The sequence below is a fragment of the Strix aluco genome, chromosome 4 (genome assembly GCF_031877795.1).
Source record: "Strix aluco isolate bStrAlu1 chromosome 4, bStrAlu1.hap1, whole genome shotgun sequence".
Lineage (NCBI taxonomy): Eukaryota > Metazoa > Chordata > Aves > Strigiformes > Strigidae > Strix > Strix aluco.
Window position 1 is genome coordinate 17,565,128 of NC_133934.1, and position 21,799 is coordinate 17,586,926.

General features: G+C 37.5%; 1 protein-coding gene across 1 annotated transcript in view; it reads right to left on the reverse strand.

Annotated features, from left to right (window-relative positions):
* Nucleotides 1-21,799, reverse strand: part of LDB2 (LIM domain binding 2) — a 378,106-nt gene that overhangs the window by 236,538 nt on the left and 119,769 nt on the right. The window lies entirely within an intron of this gene.

Genomic DNA, 21,799 nt, shown 5'->3' on the forward strand with positions numbered 1-21,799 from the left:
CTGAGCACACATAGATCATGTCTGCCTCAGAACGTAAATACACAGCAGTGCAACAGAAGAATTAAAATTACAGATAAATCCAAGGAACAAAACCAGTTAACAAATGTATCTTGTTAGACTGCTGTCAGACAACAAGATTTTTATCAGAAATGCTGTTTTTCAGAGGACACCAGGATAATTTCCTCCTAATAAATTTCCATTTTGTTGAGAGTGGCTAACGGTCTGCCGGTTAGAGGGAATCTCCCAAGGGTATGGCTTACACAGCTCTCCTACCACTGGATTAGATGTATGCACACATTTTAAAATACAGTGAGTAGAGAGTACCTCTAAAAGTACATATGGGTATTTTTAAAACAACACAAAAATGGTAGAAGTTTGCCCTGTTTTAAAAAAGATTCGCTACTTCGTTTATTTCGTCTTTTCCCCTGAATGCAGAGGAAATGAGTGTACATAATTCCACGTTCCCTGGAAGGCAAAAGGAGAACATCACTCTAAATAGTTTGTGGTGTTGTTTTGTAATTTCCATGAATCAAAGCATATTTTTTTACTGCATCACCTATAATTTTTCATAATCTCTCTCCTTTCCCTTTAAAAATGTTTAGAGGAAAAAAAAAGAACTGTGTGTCATAGGGTATTAGCTGATTAGTTCATTCAAACAGTGCTAATTATAGGTTTAATTGCTTAAATGTGAAAGTCATTTATTTAAATTAGCAGCATCAAACATACAGTATGCTCAAAACCTGAAACATTTTGGTACTGGGAACCAGGGTTATTGTCTGTAAACAGACCATGCAAAATATAAGATGAGAAACAATGTCCCTCTATGTACTGATCTGCAAACTCATTTAAACCCCAAACTCCCTCCTCCCCTGCCTCTGGGGTCGGAGAACAGCCTCATTTGAACAATGACTAATGGAATGCACTGAAATGTGCGGAGGGTTGAAAGGAGAAATACTATTCAAGCCAACAAACTCATTTCATTTGTGATTTAGAGGGGCACTGCACCTTTCCCCTGAACTCCTCCTGAGAAAGAATGAATAGGCATCTCAAGGTTATGTAAAAATGGGTATTTTGGGTGGAAAACTATATTGGTTTTTAAAATAATAAATGAAGAAATAAATAAAGGTTTGTTATGTCATAAAAATACTGCAGGGAAAAGATGTTTGAACCACAACAAAAAGGTAGTCAGACCTATAGTGACTATAGCAATGACAGAAAGAGTATGCTTGTGAATTAAAAAAATATGCTGTATTAAATACACAGCATGAGAACTATGATCAGAGTGCAAAAGATGGGCTCAGTTTTTTAATCTGAAAAAAAAAGGAAGAAAAAGAAGAGAATTTTAAAGAACAGAAAACATTAGATAATTAACATACTGAAGAATGCCTGGCTGCCAATCCCTCCATCTTCCTGGGTTGACAAAGGAATGCATATATACATATAGATAGACGGTTATTTTTTAAGAAAGAATTTTTTTAAGAACAAAGAGATTCAGAAGAGCTAGATTCCCCAGACATATCAGTTTTCATGTTCTGTATCTCTGTTCCGTCAGTAATCAAGTTGTATCTGAATGTTATTGCATTTTTCTAAACCTTCAAGTTGATATTAAGCCCCAGTATTCTCAACAACATTATGGAAGTACACACAGCAGCAGTGGCAAAGGCTGGTGGATGCAGGAAGCTCCTCTTAATTTAATAAGGGTTTTTAAACCGAACGCTATGCACCATTGACTATGCAGGAAAGCTATTTTTTGCTGCAAAAGTTCCCAGCTCATGAATATCCTTGTACGCTTCTCTGTGCACAGCCTCTCTCCGTGCCCCCTTTTCCTGCTGAGAGGGTCATATGGCCACAGGAGAGCCTGACCCCCTGTTTACATTTCACTGTGCAGATTACACAGTGAAGAATAATACTACAGCTGGTTACTGCTTACAATTATTTAATTTAAAAAAAAAAACCCAACACTTTAAAAGCTGAATTTATATAAATCCATCTGTCTCTGTGTCTCTTTCTCTTTCTCCACATGCAACTTGCCATTTATTTTTTACTCGTAAATTTGCTACACTCATTCATTACAAGCTTGGCGCTTCCTTTTTGGGTGGGCAGGGTGGGCAGAATGGTCGTACTTTTGCTCCATGCAATGCAGAGCCTGAACTTGGAAAGATTAGAAAGTAAAAAATGTTTGGAAAACATTATGGCCATATTTTAGATAAGCAAAGTAAGGCAGGGAGAAGGTACAATCCTAACATCATGCAGCAGTCAGTGACAGAGGAAGCAATATGCTCTCATACCAGAGACTGAGCCAACAGTTTCATCTCTAATTTTTAGAGACCCCTACCCTCCTGACCCACAGTGGTGCCCCCACAGAGAAGCAGGTTTTACGATGTCTAAGCAAAAAATACAGCTAAACATAATAGCCCAAGAAAAAAAGTGCCAAAAAGATAGTATTGCAAATTTAGAAAGAAAGTCCTGGATAGATTTTGCTGAGATTAAATCTAAATTGAGTGGATTTCCAATGTGATCAGGGAACAGCATGTTAAGGGAGAGAGTTGGAGACGTATCCTTGGGGGATTTATGTGGTTATACCTCCAGATGATCCCACTGCAGTTGGAAAATGAGATACAAAGGGCTCTATTCTGCCCTCATTTACACAGCACTTAACTCTGATTTTCATGCCATTTAAACAAGAATGTCATGTAAAGTGTCTTGATCATTGAAAATGGTGCCAAATACATATTCTCCCCTCAAGATTACTGCATGCAATTCAGATCATGGGACATTTACATGAATAGAGCTGGCCTTTAGAAAAGAGGTACAGACATTAAAATAGAGGTTGCATGGAAACTAATCTGAATTGGCCTATTTCTCAGATACTTAGCCAAAATAACCATGTAAATTACAGTTTCTTTAGCAGTTTTACATTTGTATTTGTCAGAGCAAACTGGTATTTATGTACTAGACATACTTCATATAAATGTCCAGGATACAAATGCAACATTCAGAATGACGTCCTTTAAGACTGTTGTCTAATTTGCTAATATATGTAAATCTATAATATTGCCGGTAAGATGCAGTAAGAAGGATGCGTCACATCTTCCATTCATCATATGATATCATGTAATATGTCTCCTCATTCTTAGGTGTTTTAAAAGCTTAGCATTTCCCAGTTACAGAGGGTTATGTTGCCCTCTGGATAAAAGATGGAGAAATACATGGCAATGCTGACTTTTGAAGGACAACTGTTATACAATATAATAAATACACAGTATGTTAGTCCCCGCTTAGCTGTGCTGGTACATATTATGGACAGGCCTGTTTTACCTTATTCCCATTATTTTAATCCTCAGCCACAAAATGAGACAGTATATTATTATACTCACGGTTGCATTTCAGGCATTGACTTTATTATCTCCTTACTAAACACCATACTTAAATTAAGGTGTGATACCAGCAGATATGGTCCTGTTCTGGATAGAGCTGTACTTTAAAAAAACCCAGCAGATTCTGTGAAGGCACATGCGACAGATATCCTTGAAAATCATAAGCCACTATGAATGCAGAAGGCAAGATAAGGTCACAAGAGTCTTCTCAACCTTTTTTTGACACTTCCTCAGGCTAGGTCAGTATTGAATTTAGGGTGCCAGGCAAAAGAGCCCAGCAAAAGAATCCATCAAGTTCCCTTGTCCAGTTTTATGCATTCACATTGCCATCTTTGGATACTGTAGACTGACCTAAGGAGTGGGTATTAGTCTGAAATTGGCTCAAGCTCAAACCTTTTATACCTGAAACTAAGAAAAAGCCATCATTTACTAAGTATGGATAAGAAGCAATCTGGGTCTCAAGGTTCAGGCTCATGCTCAGAGAATAAGGACGAGTCTTTAATTAATCAAGAACCTCTTCAATACATGTTCTGACACATTTCTGTGTCAATTTATGACTAGGTTTTTAAAGTACTGTTTGTTGCATATTTGGCCACTTCAGAATCATGTTCTGTTTGTGAAATAGATAAAAATGCAACAGGAATGTACTCAGGACTATGCATTACAGCAGCAATGAAGCATTTTTGTGCCCCTCTGTTTTCAGTCTCTGCAAGTAATGCAGCGAATAGATCATATGATGAATTATAAATTACATGATACATAATAGTAATCATCATCACTACCCAAATGATATAGAACATAACAAGAAAAACTAGCAACTATTCAGTGAAAGCCAACTTTGAAATTTTGTGTCAATTTATTCTAGGAGTAAGTCCTAAAATAAAAGAACAGAAAAAAACACCATGTAGCCTACCTATAATCAAAACAAACTGCAACATTGCTATTATGTAATGGCTAACACTGAACAGCCAAAGTTCTATTTTGTCGCCAGATTTTGAGCAGTGTGTATACTTAGGAAAAAATTCATGGACAGGTGTAAAAAAGGCAAAATCACTACACTGTTATTTTCTCTCTAGCCTATAGGCTGAACTTTGTGGCAATGTTCAGTGAGCACCCTTTTTTCCTAAGAATTCTCCTTGTGCTCTTCAGACTAAAAAAATGCAGATATATGTCAAAGTAAAAATAATGCCCACAGAGAAGGGAGGAAGTATTAGCTTTTCTTCCCCAATCTCAATTAATTTTCAGTTTGGATTTGCTATGAGTTCTGTGGGAGAGATTAGAGGGATTCCAGCTGCAGTGATCTTCTCTGAAAGACACCTTTCTGTGTGCTGTAAAATGACCAAAACATGGTGTAAGTTTGGAGTGAACATAAGGTCTTCTTTTCCACATATTGTCTAAGAATTTGTACAAACAAAGAATGTATGTCTCAATTTCTAAAATCTTTTTCTTTTATAGAAATAGAAAAGTTGGTAAAAACCAAGGCTAGCAAGGGAGTCTAGTACTACTTTCTTAGTCAGTGAGTACTGACTTGATTTTTATATCTCTAAACGTTATTAACTTTACCGACATCAAAGAAGGCTCACAGCCTTAACACAATATGAAGAAAAAAGGTATCTGGCTGCACTGGCCTCATGTTTCATTGTACTATCACATCACAAGCTGCTGCACTGATAGAAGAAATCACATATCCTCTACAAAAAAGAGAAGAGAAATGTATATATGACAGTCTTTGAAAGTTCTGTAAATGCACGTTAGGCACTGACTGCATTTCACTGACACAATACACGCTGCTCTGCAGCAAAGGCACAAAGTCATGTGTCTTTAGCAAAGACAACAGAGAAGACAAAATTTAAAGTTGCCTTTAGGGAGCACAAGTGAAAAATTAGCAGTGTTTCTGATGGGATCTCCCTCTGAATTTTTAAAGCATGATGATATAACCAGAGCACCAGCTATTTTCTTCAGCCATATTGAGCACAGGTAGAGTGGTCATTCCTAACAATATGCCCACTGAATCATTAATAGCTTATTTAACTCAATTTTTATCTCAAATACCTGCAAAAGGAAAAAACAAAACAACATTAAAATAAACTATTGCCACTTTAAAGAATTGCACCATGATAAGAATGTAACTGGCACAAGAAAAACATAGTTTTGTGTTTCTGTAGTAGCACTATAGAAGTGTACTTCTGCACCCCACACAATTGTTTGGGGCCAGACTAGGATTGCTAGAATCCCCTTGTGCTTTCTGCCAGGCAGCCAGAGGTGCTGGGGCTGAGGGGTGGGTTTCAAACAGCCAGCTTCAGACAGGCAAAGGTTTCTCCATTTAAGTTTTCGTCAAACCTCCTGAGATCTAGATAGGTACATTTTCCCTCTCAAGTAGGGACACAAATCATGGATGGAAGGAGATAATTATTTGCCTCCAAAAATTCCCTGTAATGATAGGAAGTGGAGGATGGAAGGAGATAGAAGAGATAGAAGTGGGGTTTTTTGCTGGGTTTTTTTTGTTGTTTTCTTTAATCTGTCACAAATATGGAACACGAGTCACACATTAATTAGATTGTCTTGGTTATGTGTATATATACTTAATAGAACAGAGGCCATTAGAAGCCATATCACTACAAAAGGCCTCGGTGTTCCTGTAAATACAACTAAAAGCATGATCACAGGGTTATGGCATATATCTCAAGTACTGTGTGTGCATATGTGCTATTTCAAAAATACCATGAGTTTTATTGCCAGGTATAACCTTTCACAAACACTGGACAAAAGTGTGTACATAGGTGGTAGCACTTCAGTGGAATTGGCAGATTGCAGCTAATCTAATGGTGTAACATGATACGTGTTTTCTATTTAATGTGTTGTGAGAAATCTAAACACAGTTAAGATTTTTATTTTTATTACTTTCATTCTCCCTTTTTTCCAATGTTCTTTCAGTAGCACAAGAACTGAGAGCTGAACAAACCCCATAATGTGATGTTTAAAATAGTTACCATTTTTCAGAAGTATTTTTTAGGAGGTGGTAGAGATTGAGAGGTTGTTTTCTAAATTAAGAGTCCAAGATTTATGGGCAATTTGAGTGGTACCTGGAAAATCGAAGCAGTGGGACGGAGAGAGAGGAGTAATGGTGTTGTATTCCAAGGCAGAAATAAAAGGCCTTTGTTGTCAAATTCTTATTACCAAGATTTAATATTTTGCTTATTTATTTGAACAAATACTTAAACTTGTTCATCTCAGCCTTGAAATACAGCTTGAAAAAGCCTGGGTCAGGCTATCAACTTGACCACTAGCCTCTGATGAGGTAGCAACAGAAAAAAATGTCACATCCCTTGAGTACTGCGCTCCTGAAATTGTTCCACCAGCATAGAGTGGCATGGCGTACTAGCTAAAACACAAGTCTTACAACCTCAAGTATAAAGCTGAAGTAAATATGTGATATCCATATGGTTATCACATATGGACTGCTGTGAGATCCAAGGTAATATGGACACAAGGTTCAGGCTGCCTGTAGCTCAGGTCCCCCTGTGCTATCTCCACTGCTCATTCAGATGCAAAGGAGTCTAGGCTGACAGCTGGCTTCAGGGCTAGACCTTCTCCCAAAGGCAACCCAAAGCTGTTCTGTTACTCGACAGAGATTCCTGTGGCACACTCAGTACTGTCCTGCTATGTTTGGAGAAACACCTACATTCGTACAGGAAGCACCATCACTAATACTGTGTGTCCTCTCACTCGCTCCCCATGGGAAAAGCTTGTGCTTTGCTTGGTAGAGTTTCAGAGTTGTGGTTGCTGTTGCTTTTGACATATGTATATTGTTAAATGTTTACATTAGAGAGGATGGGGTCAAAGAAGAGTGCCTTGCAACTGGAGCAGAAGGCAGTGAGGTCTGTGGGGATTTTTTAAATTTCCAGAGTTCATTCCAGTGTGAGATCAACCCTGGAGAAAGTTATCCTCTCCACAGGGATTAGATTTCCTCTTAACATAGAGTGCTCCATTTTTCAGAGAAGTGTGGTGAGCAACAAATCTCTTCCATATCTTTTACATACCCTGGACAAGGCAATGAAGTATGCCTTCATTGGCATACAAGGCAATGAAGTATAAGGCTGAATATAAGCAACAGCTCCCTGAATCTAATTTAAAATCTAAGGGGAAGCCAGTGAAAGCATCAGAGGGCAGATCTGATGTGCTCACAGTAGGTTGCCTTGCTGAGAATACACTTCTTAAAAAGTCTCTGTTCCTGGAGGCTCTTACATGCTGAAGACAACATAATGGGTATCATACATGTTCAGAGTTCTTACAAGAGTAACAAACGTACAAGTATCTGAGTGTAGATCCTCAGCTGGAGATGACAGCAAGGATTCAATGCATAAGATGTGTTCTGGGAGTTTTTAGTGTCTGCAAGGGATTCAACAGCAATGTCAACCTGCAGCCTGAGTTCACCGGTTCCTTGATGTATGCTGTGATGTACACAAGAAGGTAGAGAAGAGATACCTGTAGACAATGGGTGGCTAGTTGACACTACAGAAGTATGACACCCTACCTAGTCCATCCTGTAGATCTGAGCTGTTTTCTGCCCTTCTGGGAAGCAAGTGCAGAGGAAAGCCTTGGGACCCCATCACATCACAAAATCAAACGTGCACTTACATTTCTTTCAAAAATGCATGCATTACATTTTCTTTCAAAATTACAGGTTTAGTAGTGTGGAATAGATGCCTTCAGGATGCTATTATTCCTTGGCCAAAGTTACTGATAACTTACCATAATCACTCACCCAGCAGGCCCCCACTGTTCCTACAAATGAATCACTTTCAACATTCTACTTTTGTCCTTCTTCCCCATGTAATTATTCCCGAAAATAATCTCTCATCAAGTAAGTAAAATCTGGGCAGGGACACTCAAATTCCATGAAAATGAATATAGCATTTTCTGAAATCAACTATTTCCTCATTTTTTTGTGCTTCAATTCTAAGCTTTCCTTCAAATTCACATTCCATGCCTGGTGCATTTTAACTCAAAGATTTTATATTTAATAGATTATTATCTCGAGCTGTCCTGTTATTTGTTCAAAAGTTGTAAAAAACATTCCATAGCTATTTCTTGAGGAAAAGGAACAAAGTTTATTTCTTTTAAAATATTAAGCTTCAGCCATTTTAAAACATACATCCTATTTCATACTTATGCCACACAGTGTAAGCCTTTTTGTAGAGTTTTAAGTGTAAACATCTAATTTTAACAGTTTAAGTAATTTATTTTACTATACATCCATATATTTTAGCATTTAAAGATAAAATATTTAATTTTTATTTTCTCAGTATCCAGAGGGAATAAACAGGTTATGAACTGTCTATAGTTGCATCCTAGTAAAAATGGCATATTATCAAAAAAACCCCGATATGTTTCAGATTTTTCAGGGAACATTTCTTATGAAGAGTTGAAGCTGAGGATTCTGGAAACTAGCTCACAGAAAAGAGTTCATCTGTAATACACAAAATAATGCTACAAAACAGTTACATGTGATCTATTTATTACTTATCCCTTTATTTGGGCATATAAACTCAGTCATATTTCACTTGGAAAGTACAGAGTATAATTTGTATCAGACATAGTTTCATGCCTACCTGGTGTACAGCAAATTCCTTGCAGTGGTGCATTTTGACAACGTTATAGCATGAACAGTCATGAACAACCTGGGCAAACAAGCTCCTAGCAGTTGCCCTCTTTTCCTGTGAGACTTAAAAATGCATTTTATGGCAGTAGCAGCAACTGCCTCTATTTTAGCTGATCCAAATAATGTATTGCTAGCTAATTAGGGAAGAGATATTTACTTACAGTCTTGCACATACAGTTTACTAAATGGTTCCGTTTACTGTTCAGTATAGTTAAAATTTTAGTATTCCTGATATGGTACCAAATAGGCTTAAACAACTGTGACAGCTGGAAAGAGGCACACTTTTTTATTTGACTGTTTTGCAAGCTTCAATTAAATACCTGCAGTTGAGGCACTCTCATAAAAAATCATAAAATTCTTCTGCGGTAGAAAATAGAGCCAAAATAATGTTATTTTTTAAGAAGAAGTTGCAAGAAAGTTTAGACTAATTAAAAACAATCCAAAACATCCACTTTTTCATAGGTACAGGGACTGTGGGAGATGGAACAGAGACTGGAAGACAGGAAATAGCCTCTTACGTGCAGGCATACACAAACCACAAGCACGCTGTTACAATTTTAGCTGTTAAGCAACATATATATTACCATTAGTGCCACAAGTATATCTCAAAGCCCTTACTGAGCAGCCCACTGTGTCAGAACAAACAAGAAAAGAAGATGGGTGCCAATTCATGTGGGGAAGTGGATTAAGCTGGAATGGTTACAGGAATTCTGGCTCTGTACTCTGTGTCCCACCTCTCTCAGTAGTCAGTGTCCCCAGAGCAAGGGCACACAGAAGTTCCACAATCTGCAGCCAGCGTTTTAATGTGAACCATAACTGGAGATTTTTTTTAAAGATCTCACTCTCCAACTAGATAAAATCAGCCAATGTGAGGGTTAATACCAAGAGCAAAGCTGTTGGTCCTGGTTTGCATTTGTCAGGCCCAGAGAGCAGGAACTAACTGTTACAAGATGGAAAATGCTTACTTTTCTTCCTGTACCTAAACTGGTAAAGTTTACTTATTTTATATAACTCGTGAGAAATTTAATTGCAGAGCAACCTTTTTATTCTAGCTCCACATCTTTGCTAGCCCTTGTCTTTGCTAAGATTGCTGTTGGCTGGATAAAATGGTGGAAAAAGATGTTCTCAGTCAACTTGCTGCAGAATGCACCTCAGTAGGGAAACAAGTAGGTTTGCTCACAAAGATCAGAAATTTGTGTGTCTAAAACTGTTGATTATTCATTTGCAAAATAGCTTTTTTGCTTTGACATGTGTCTTTTAAGAAGAGTGAAACAATTCAAAATGAAATTAAATGTTTTATCTTAGTTTCATCTAGCAGTTTTAATTATTTGTTTCCCCAAAAGCAGACAATTTTTTGTTTGAATTCTGGAAGACAGGGTAACTAAATCAGTTATTTGCCTAGCTCAGTTATAATCTTACAGTCATTTCCATTGAGAAGAAATCCAGCAACCCAACTAAGAGTGCAGGGAAAATCTATAAGTAGTCTCCAAAAGAGAATGTAGACAAATAATTATGTGCTCTCCCAATGGTCTGTATTGCCACTAGAGATATCAAATACCATGCAAGGAATCAAAGAGCGGAGAGCCAGGAGTGTGGATCACAGTACCTTGTGAAGGAAAGATGCCCCCCATTCATCTCTGACATACAAGACCAGCCAAAACTGAGCATTCAGAGATATGAATGAGGAGATTTGAAGGAAGACAGCAAAATGCAAAATATATTGTGTTGTAAAACAAGTGACACTCATCCACTAGCAAATTGCCAACATGTCATTCCAAATTTGCTGTCTAGTTTTACACTATATGTGCAGATAGATCAGGCCTCTTTCACTGGTATGTGTAGAACCTAAGGCAAAAATAATATTAAAAGCAAAAAGTGTGAACTTTAATTTTTATTTCTATTGCTCTAGTTCACCTGCCCAGTTATGTTTGGGGAAATTTTTGATGAAATTATCATCTTCAAGCCATAACAGCTCAATTTTTCCAACAGCTCAAAATTTACAAAATCTTAGAATTTGTCAAAAGCTTTGTTGTGCATCTTTTGAGGATTCTCTTTGCCAAGCATCAACACAAAGTTAACTTCATTTCAAATTTGTACACACATTCACACATCTTCTGTAGGACAAAATCAAACCTTCAGTGACCAAAGGGCTGTGAGTAACATGAGAGTCAGCTCTAAAATATGTGAAGGAAATGAAAAAGAAAGTAGTAAAACTACATAATGAGAGGATGTTATTAAACATCCATTAGATTTAGGAGTGTTTATTTTCATTATGTCTCTGATACTGGTTTAAAATGGGCCAAATCCAAATGTAGAGGCATAAGCCTTCAAGAGAATTCTCCGTCTTCAGAGAATTCGCTAATGGGAAAGGTTTAAGAGCCATTGAGTTAGTCCTTGGATTTTGAACTGATGTATCTGCCCTTTGCATCTTTAAGATGTTGCACAAACTACCTTAATTACTAAATAAAACAGTTCAGATCTCAGAGGAGAAGTATTATGTATTTGGCTAAAGGAAAGGGAATCTCATGAAGCAATCTAAATGCCTTCAGGTAATGCAAGTACAATTGCCAGTGAGTTACATGCATGCAATTCAGAGCAAATTTGGGGCCCATTTGATGCAATTAAGTATTAATTATTTAATTTTTTTCCCTAATATATCAGTAATAAAAAAAAAAGGCTGCACAATGATGCAGAACCTGCCCTTCTGCCCCAAAATGAATGAGACTGTATTTAGTCAAGCATAGTCTATTCTGCTTCACCTAAATAGCATGATGCTACAAAATGCTCATGACCAGAATATTTCTAAACAAACTTCTACAAAATACTACAAAACACAGTCGTAGGAACCTGAACACTTCATATGCTCCATTAAAACTGTCAATGAGGTAGGGAGCTCATAACGACCTACTGAAAGAGTCCTGTAAAGAAAGATAGCAGTCATCCATGATGGTTTATCTGGTAGCAAGCCGTTTCAGGCTTCCCATGTGAAGACTGATGCCTGAAAAGAAGCTGACTGCAGAGCCCCTACTCAGGAGTTCTGTAGATCAACATACAAGGTTGCCTGAGAAATGCTGTAGCATCGGTGATGAGAGCAAAATGTACCTAACAATGAAAGACTCCACTTTCATCCAAGCAGCTATAATGTTCCACGTTTATGGGAAAAGAATCAGAAATTCAAGCTTTGTGAGGTTCCCCACCTCTTGCTGGGGATTATTTACCCCAATGTAAAGAATGTAACAAGGCAGGAAAAGCCTCTACTCAACAGGTTGAAAAGCCACAAGGCTTCCTTTCTGTCTGCCTTTTCCACAGAAAGTGAATGGGATATAAATGCCTGTTTAATCATAAAATCAGCTTCAGCAAAGCAAGTTAATTTACTCAGGTATTTAAAAGACAAGAGAAGTTTAAATTCTCTTCTAAACTCCTTATATCCAAACTTGTTTGTTTCCAGGACAGTTGCATACATTTCTTTCTTCCAACAGAGACCTTTTTAATTCCTTATTGCTGTCAATTTCTTTTTATTTAAGAAGTGAAGCTGTGACAGGGAGTGGGTGTGGGAGCCATGTGACAGGAGGTTGTGCAGGCAAAGTGATTGCTAAACACATGCCAAACTACCTGCCACTGATTCTGGAGCTGCCTCTCAGCCCTGTGGTCACCCGGCCACTGCAGGCAGCGAGGCATCCATATGACCTCCCCCCGTGGATGCTGAGCAGCAAACCCACTAAAGCAGTCAAATCTCGTTTTTCCCCTCCCCCCAATATTGATAAGGAATGTGTAGTGTCTTTGAAAAATACAATTTTATCTGGGTTTTTTTAACCACCAGGGTTTCTTAAAAAAAGATCGTAAATGACCACAGAGACTATTTAATGTCTAAAGTAAATCTTTCCTCTGTTCTCTGGTTTGTTTGCTGGCCTGAAAAGCCACAAAGCTAAGCATGTGATGAAGGTGAGGCACGGTCTGCAGGGACAGGCAGAACATGGCAGCACAATGCTCTCTAGAAAAGGAAACGTGTGAGGCCAGGATTTTCTTTTTTAGGCCGGTATCTGGGACCTCATTTATCCCAAGGTTGGTTGGTTGGTTGGTTTGCTTGTTTATTTATTGAATGTATCTTAGCCTAGTGAAAAACCACAGTGATGTTCCCAAAGCTGCCCCTCCGGGTTCTGCAAGAATCCATCCTGGCAGACAGATCTGCAGACTTGGAGGAAGTTCAAGTATTTTCCAGTATATCAACAAAAATGACAAGAAATCCCAATATATTCTGAGTGATGCCATAATAAGTGAGGAAGAGTGTAGTAAGATTAGATAATCCCCATAGAAGACTAACTCTTTGATCTCCAGCATTTACATGCATGCCTTTACACTTTGTACATTGTAAGCGTTTGATTTCTTACCAACAAAATACAGCTACAACCTCCACTTGAATGTTCCAGAAATAAAATTCTCCTTGATCCGGTTATATGCCTTCTAAGTGCTGAGGGAGAAAACTGAGGCCTCAGATGACCACTATGAGTAAATGAACAAGTTATCAGACAAATGCCAAGAACTAATAATGTCTATTTAGTTTAACTGCTTCTAAATATTAAGTCAATTATGGTTCTGCTTTCTCAACAAGAGTCAGTGCATTATCATGATTTTAATACTTTATCTCCAAACACGTAGGCAAGCCTGACACCAGGGCTTGTGTTGATAGGGAGCGTTAATAACATTTTCATCACCCCATTTCTGTATGCGATGGGAACTAAACCTACTTTTACCAATAAATTTTGCATCAATTCATCTGAATAAAATTCATTCTCCCTTGTGTCCTTGACCCCCCTAGGCCTAGATTTCTTTTGATTTTATTCTGTCCAGGAAACATTCACATACTTGAGCAAATGGGAAATAATGAGCTATGACCTCTCGCGATACTGCTTGTCTGGTTACATCAGTGAATTTTCAGCAAGGGAGCCATTTCAATGGGTGTCAGTGTAAAGGAAATGACTCACTAGGCTGGCTTACAGCTGCTTGTAACTACAGAGACTGTTAACTAAATCCTAAATAAATAGCAATAAATAATAGAAAATAATTCATGTTTCATTGCTAGCACTAAAATCCAGTACATGTATTATTAAAATTAAATGGATGCAAATAGTCAAAAGTCTCTGAGCAACAATTTTTTTTGAAATGAAAGAACTGAAATTTTTGATAATCATCAAGAAGAGAGGGGAAGAAACAAAGAGAGAGAAAAAACCAAAAGGAAGACATTTTCCAGGCTGTAGTGCCAGAGTCATTCTTTCACAGTCTTTACATCACAGAAAGCTCAGATTTAGAAGATGCTGAAAATGTATGTCTCCAGCATACACCCATCACCTTTCAAGATTTCAAACAGGGTTTATTCATGGTTGGGAGCAGCAGTAGTAAAAGGAAGCAGTTAGAATCAGGACACATTCCTGGGACATTATAATGCATATTATGCATTGTCTCAGCTTGACTGTGAACAACGCACTTGAAAATGAACATCAGCTAATTAGTTGCATACCATAGAGGAGGCTTGAGCCTGTTTCATTTACTGCACAAATGATTTCAACTTTTTTCTTCAACTCAGAAGAGGCATAGCCCTCCACCCCTTTCTTGGACGTGGAATTTTACATGTGACATGGCGATGCAATCTGGAACAAAACAGAAATCCTGGAAAGCCACAGACATAAAAATAGTGAGAAGAGAATTTTAGCTTCCTTTCTGCTTAAGCAACTGTCTGAGAAACTGAAATCTGGTTCCTGCTAAAGAAGTTTGCATCTACACCACAAATGGCACTGCAATGTAGACATACCCTAGGCAGCTGTTAAAAAAAAAAAAAAAGACAGCTCACTCTGGTACCACATACTATTTAATTATAACAGCATGCAGTTTAGCTTCTTATCCATATGGATACCCCGCGGTGAATTCTGTGCTGCCTTGGGTCCTCAAGCTCATCTCTGAGCAAGCTCACCTAAAACCCATTTAGTACCTTTACACTGCAGTCAAGTCTGCCATAGACATACCCTAATCTTATGCTTTCCTAGGCTAAACTGTCAACCCCATTCAAATGATGCCAGCACTTTTGAAATATAAGTATTCCAGTTTTCCCTCTGACAGACCACAAAAAGGATAGTGAAAAATTGAAGTCCAAGATGGTAAGGGCAAGAGCAATCTTCTGTTAGCTCTATGAAACAGCTCTCATAAGAGGTAGCTGGCTACTGGAAAGCTCTGTGAGCACTATAATATAAATGTAATGAAATGACAAGGTTCTGCCGTCTCTCATCCTTGTCACTAATTGCATACTTTCACAACTTGCTCTGAGCCCTAAAACTCTGTAAACATCAGAAATGTGAAAGTTTTAGAAGATGACTAACAGCCTGAGAAAAGTTGGAGTTACAGATTGGGAAGGCATAAAATGGAAATAATGTGTGACTGCAAAAGAGGCCTTTTTTAGTTATTCCTACCACTACCATACGACTTAAGCAAAGTGTGCAGCAAAGTAATGCTCAGTGGACGCAAGCTAACTAGCTGTTCACAAGGCTGGGCTGAAAGCCTCCACGTTCTGTGGTGCTGACCCTGCGATGACCACCTAGACCACTTACCTCACACTTACTAAAGAAACGAAAACATCTCTCCACATGCTAGCATGCAAGGTGTGTACCAAGGGAACTTCGCTACTAAAGCAAGCCTCCTGTTTTCACACTCACACACAGAGCTTTTCAATAAACATTGCTGAACATCACAGTAGTTGTATCAAATTTGATTCCGTTGATGATTACAGAAATTCAGCAAGTGATACAGCTAACAACAGCAGTTCAACAAGGCCAGTATGTGACTGTACCTCATACTGGCACTTCAAGCACATAATAGCATTTTTCATGTAAACTGAATAGGGGAATAAAAAGTGCTTCATAGAGGAACTTATGACTTGGCACTTGAACTTTTTCTTTCCTGTTTCACTCATTGGTTAACAACACAAGAATTAAAATCAGAAAAATAAATTAACTATTGCTGAAATATGGCTACATGGAGCAAACACAAGCACTACATTTATGTTACCGATCATCAGCTATGAAGGGGTTGAGCTAATTCATAGATGTTATTGACAACTGTGGAGGTATAGTTAGGGAAGAGGGCCTCCAAACAAAGGAAAATTTCTTCTTTCCTGAAGTGAGTTTCTATACAATTCTTGGGTAAATTCATTGGACAAATACGTTGCTTTTGCCTCAAAAGCAGCCTTCCCTCAAATCACAATGGTGTTTCCTCACAAGTATTTTAAGCTCTTTCTAGCTTTGCTTGTAATTCATGTATTGGAAGGAAAAAAGAAATATGCTTATATTTAATGAATTTCAAAATTCTCTTCCTACTCCTAAAACTAAGGTACAGTCTGACATCAGGTCTATGTCACTATTTTTTTCTCAGGAATGACAGTAGATTGTAGTTGTTGGTCTGAAATTTTTTGTAGTTCTCTCTGAAATAAAATCTTTCAAAGCTAGAAAATGACATGTGAATTTCTTGTCCTGATTTCTCTGCCCTTGCTAACGCTCTCAGTTTTGTTGTCATGAGAATATACACACTAAATCCCCTAGGGAACCTTCATGGCACCTTTTTTGATACAGTAGATCGGATGTTTCTTACTCTTTCTCATTTGATCTCTGAAACAGTTTGTTAAGTTTTCCTCCAAAGGAACATCTTTATTGATTGCTTCTATGACTGAAACATATTTTCTGTATTAACAGAAATGTTTGCATTTTGTTTTTGTAAGTTCAGAGGTAGAACTCAAGTAACACAATTTTATTTTTTTCTTCTAACTGATGTCTATATTAAGGATCTCCTAACCTTTAAGGCAAGCATTTTCAAATCAATTATGTTGTTTTTCAAGAGGGAGGCTAGGATAGAATTGAGAATCCCAGTTAAGTTCTATTTACTCTTTCACAGTCATCGACATGTTCACAAGTGATCGGCTAGGAAAAGTCTGGACAGAATGAACTGAGGAATGTAATTGAGGAGTCTGAATCAGAAAAATAAATTAAAGAGAGACACTGTATAAGAATAATAATAACTTCTAACCATGATTTAGCTGTTGTAGTGGTGTTGTAGCGTACATGAGAAATAACCCATAAATATCTAATAGAGTTCAAAAAAAGTGATAGAAATGGAACACCAACAATATTATCTGTTACATACTGAGGGAATGGGAGAACTGGAAAATAAAATATCGAGTATATTTTTCTGTATTTTTTATGTTGGATAGGAAGTTAGGAAAGGTCTCAAGGAGAATTTTTCCCATATTAAGAAGTCTCAGGGACTTCAGAGTTTTATGCTTGCCTGTGATATTCTAATCACTAGAGATTAACAGTACCGATATTAATTAAAGAAAATTCAAATGGGTTTCCTTGGAGTAAGGAATGCAGGATTAGACTCATGCTCTATGTGTTTGAAAAAAGCCTACCAAAGCAGTTTGCATTGATCAGCTGTGATCTTTGCATCTTCTGTAATTACCTCAAGCAGAGCACACCTTATTTGGGAGCTGCACATGCATAAATATTGACAGAACATGGCTTAATACCGTCATTACTCTAAGGAGAAGACAAAGGAAAAGTGAAGAAAGAACAGCAACACTTTTGCAACATTTCTTTACCAGTTATATAGCAACTTGAATGAAATCAATTTTCAGCCTCAGAGACAAAGCTAATGCTATTGTTATTTTAAGCTTGGACTGGATAGGAGCAAGTGGGACTTCACAGAAGTGGAAGCAAGAGTCAGAATACTACGGTCTCCTTCTGCCACTAACTGGAGCAATACATTCTGCTCTCCATCTCCCTAAACTAAAGCAAGGCCTTTTCCATGAATGATTGATACGTTTGTCTCTTTTATTGTTAGAGTTCAGAGAATACAACTGCAAGGCACAAAAGCATACATACAGGGTTTTTTTTTTTACATAACTGTATCAGGTGCTTGTATCATTTCAAAAGTTACACTCAGACTCATCTTAGAGAAATGCTAATCTTTCAAAGATGAAGACAAATGAAGAAAAAGGTAACAGTGGTGAGACCTCCAGCAGAGAGCCTCTGGTCAAACTGACCTCAAAGGGGAATGTCCACTTTGCACATTGAGCAGGGCTGTTCAGTGCACTTTGGTTTGTGAAGATGTAGCTCTCTATTCTTTGTCCGCTTTATATTTTATTTCTCAGAACCACTTTGTTACTTAGATTATACAGATTTCAGTCAGTGGTAGCCATTTCTCAAATGTTACTAGAGTAATATGCATAATTATGTGCATTCTGCATGTGAATGGAAGGGAAGATTGATCCAGACCTGGGTGTTAGAAAACACTTCCAGCTAGTCTAAGCTGAGCATGTCCCTAGGTACAGGAGAAGCCTGTGGTATCCTTATTGGATAGAGAGGTTTTGGGAAGAAGTGTTTACTTCAGGCTTAAGCATCGATAGTGCAATATTCTATAGCGTAAAATTCTATAGCATGTACATCTGACCCACACAAAGTCAGGAAAAAAAACAACCCCAAAACCCAGAAGAAAGCATAAACAGGGCAAGGATTTTTAAATCTATTTTTTGGTTTACAGAAAAACACTGTAGACATGAAGAAGTGTATTTTAGCTCCTTCCAAGTATCAGTTGCCTTTATAATAATTCCAAAATGATAAAGACTTCTTTTGTGGTAAGAATGAGGGCTCCCCAGTGAGAGTTTTAAAGACATGAAGACATTAGAAACACTTGCAGCCACTTCACTGATTTTTAAAAGAAACCTAAACAATGCAATTCTGTCAGTTAATTAAAATGGTTCTTTCCAGTTGCACTGAATTTCTTTTGGAGGATCATTACTTTCCTTGCAGCAAATTTTGGTATTTTTGTTTTAAGGTTTCTGATTAAGGGAATAAAAGTTGAGGGGAGACAATAAAGCTATATAGCAACACCAGCATACATAGAAGCATGGACCTTTTGGTACAGCCAGATAAAGCAAATACCATCAATTGAGCCAGGACTTGAATGCTTTCTGATGAAAAAGTCTTATAGACTAGTATTTTGAGAAAGAATAATATCATAAACTATACAAATAAAGGAAGTGATATTTATCTTTCGTCTTATGTCACATATTAAAAAGAAATAGTTATGAAGGATAAAGTTTACAGTTCCTCTTACCCACTCAACAGGGGACAGCTTCTAACCCTGTCATTGTGCAGTACTTCTTAGTATTATTTCTTACTGGTATTCCCTAGGCACAAATGTGATTAAAAAGACTTCTCAAAGGTCACTGGGCAGAAAGTCTGTTCTCTGTCCTAAGACATGAATTACAAAAAAATAAAGCAGCAAAGAAGATGACTGAACCACTGACCAAGCAGAGGTACAGGACTTTGCAGACCTGAACTCAAGACCCTGCTCTGCTCTGCTCTGGCAAGACAAGCAGATGGAGATAAATGTCTTCAGTAAGTCTTCAACATGCCTAAGCATGTCGGCATTATTTTTTTTTAAATCCCATTTGATATTCCTCTGCTTTCTCAAGTGTCTAGACATCTCTGAAAACCTGTTACTTAGTCTCCTGGAGGGATAGCGATACTACCTTATTTAGGTGCTGAGACTCCTAAACAGTCATTTCAGAGACTGTCTAGTACAACTCAGCATGGCTAAGTTAACAGCCTAACCTTTTTTATAGCCCATACTGGCATCCAAGGCAAAAAAATGAGGCTTAACTTAAACAATTAAAGCTGGACGGTATGAATTACATTCAGTTTTCAAAACGTAGTTAATACTCACTTATTCAGAGAGGCCTGGGGCAGATTCACACATTAAAGGGTATGAAACTCGTATATTATGGTAATGGGAACCATGAAAATAGAAAAGATAAATAACTATATTTGAAGTGTGCACTCTGTGAATCTCCTAAACATAAAGACAATTATTTTATTACAATATTTAAAAAAAAAATATTAAAAAGTTAACCTTGTAGGACAGCACCAAAAACTCTGATATTTTAGGTTATTGACATGAGAACCCTGGATTGGAACTGAATTAATTAATGCAATAACAATCAGAAGAATCAAATTTCTGTTATTGCTAAGCATTGGAGGCTGAACAAATAAACCCATTCATAGTTGCACCATTTCCTGGTGCTCCCTTGTTTTGTGCAGAGCCATTCAGGAGTCTCTAGCCGCACTCCTGGGCTAAACTGTGCTAAGATATATGTAGAGACAGGGAGATTTTGTCCAGACCTCTTCCAAAGCTCATCCACCAACCAGATAATCTTCCTGCTGGTAATGGACAGTTGACTATAATTGCTTATCCTTTTTCGTAAATATATAAACCAGAGACAGCTAAAATGAGACAAAGTGAATGTCTCAGATGAAATCAGATGTGACCTTTTCAAAATGGGGAGCATTTCAGTGGTTTTAATTAGAAGCCTAGAACAAGAGTTAAATAAGCTTGAAGATACCTGCTCTTTCAGCTGAGCCTGGTGAGCTGGTAGGAAACTTTTAGAAGTCTGACTGCTTTACAGCACATAGGTTTTATAGCCTCTCACTCCATTAAAAAAATAAATAAATTAGAAGCCCCAAGGCAGCCACATATTTAGAAGCAATGAAAACCCAACCTGTCTACCTCTAAAGCATTTAAAGGCAAACGTATTTGGGCTTACAACCCAGAAAAGAAAACATAGCAGAATGAATTAAAACATTGTGACTTTACTGTAATCTATGTTGCTGCTTATGACACAGGTCTGAAGATCAAGAATTAATTCTGTGTTTCTTAATATTTAATAGAAATAAAGAATCTCAGTGCTAAGAAAATTAACATCACGAACAAACATATCTCATTACAATGTCAAACTACGTAAAACCACAACGGACCATTCCAGGGGAATCAAAACCAATTAGTTGTATCAGAAAATCTAGCAGACTACAAAACAGAGAGGCCTGTGAACTTCTGCAACTGGTTCAGAGATTAAAGCAAGTGCAACACAGCATGGGGACAAGGGATGAAGTGAGTGGGTTTAGAAAAACTCCAAGGGAACTGCGAAGTTCATGCCCAATTTCAAAACTTACTAAAGTTTAGGAGACTTTCTTTTCAGTTCAGAACTGACTTTCTAAGCAATTTTAGACTGCTTCTCTTTCTAGAAATAAAATCATGCTCCCAACCCATTACTTATATTTCATTTCACAAAACTGACCACCAGTACGGGATTCTGTCAAGAGAATGATCTCTTCTTTCACCCCTTTGTGTCCATACTTTTATTCCCAGTGTGAATCCTGGAATGGAAAGAGGATAACCTAGTCTGAAAGCATAGTCATTTCTAAGCTTTAACTGTAGATTGAATCATTCATTAAAAGGAAAAAAATCTAAAAAGTATTTTTCTACCTCTTTGTTTCAATGACTGCAGATAGGTCTCAAGATGCAGGTCAGACATAGAGAAGGTACTGTCTTACTATGCTCATAACATGTAGCACAAGACATGTATGATCACAAAGTAAACGCAACCATAGACCCAGTGTTAATAAACACTTACTAATTGGAGGAATGTGTTAAGCCGGGACTGTATGCAGTGCAGACTTGAATCATTTTCATCATAAAAATACTAGGTAAATGAAAGATTAATCTAAAACAAGATAGATCACTAATAAATTCAAAAAATATAAACTTCTCCCCATGTGCATTTTAAAAGTACATTTATGTATGTATTAGTTGTCTTTCACTCCTGGCAAGTATCCAGCATTGTCTGTAGGAAATATTAAGCAAACCCCCACCCCTGAATAACTTC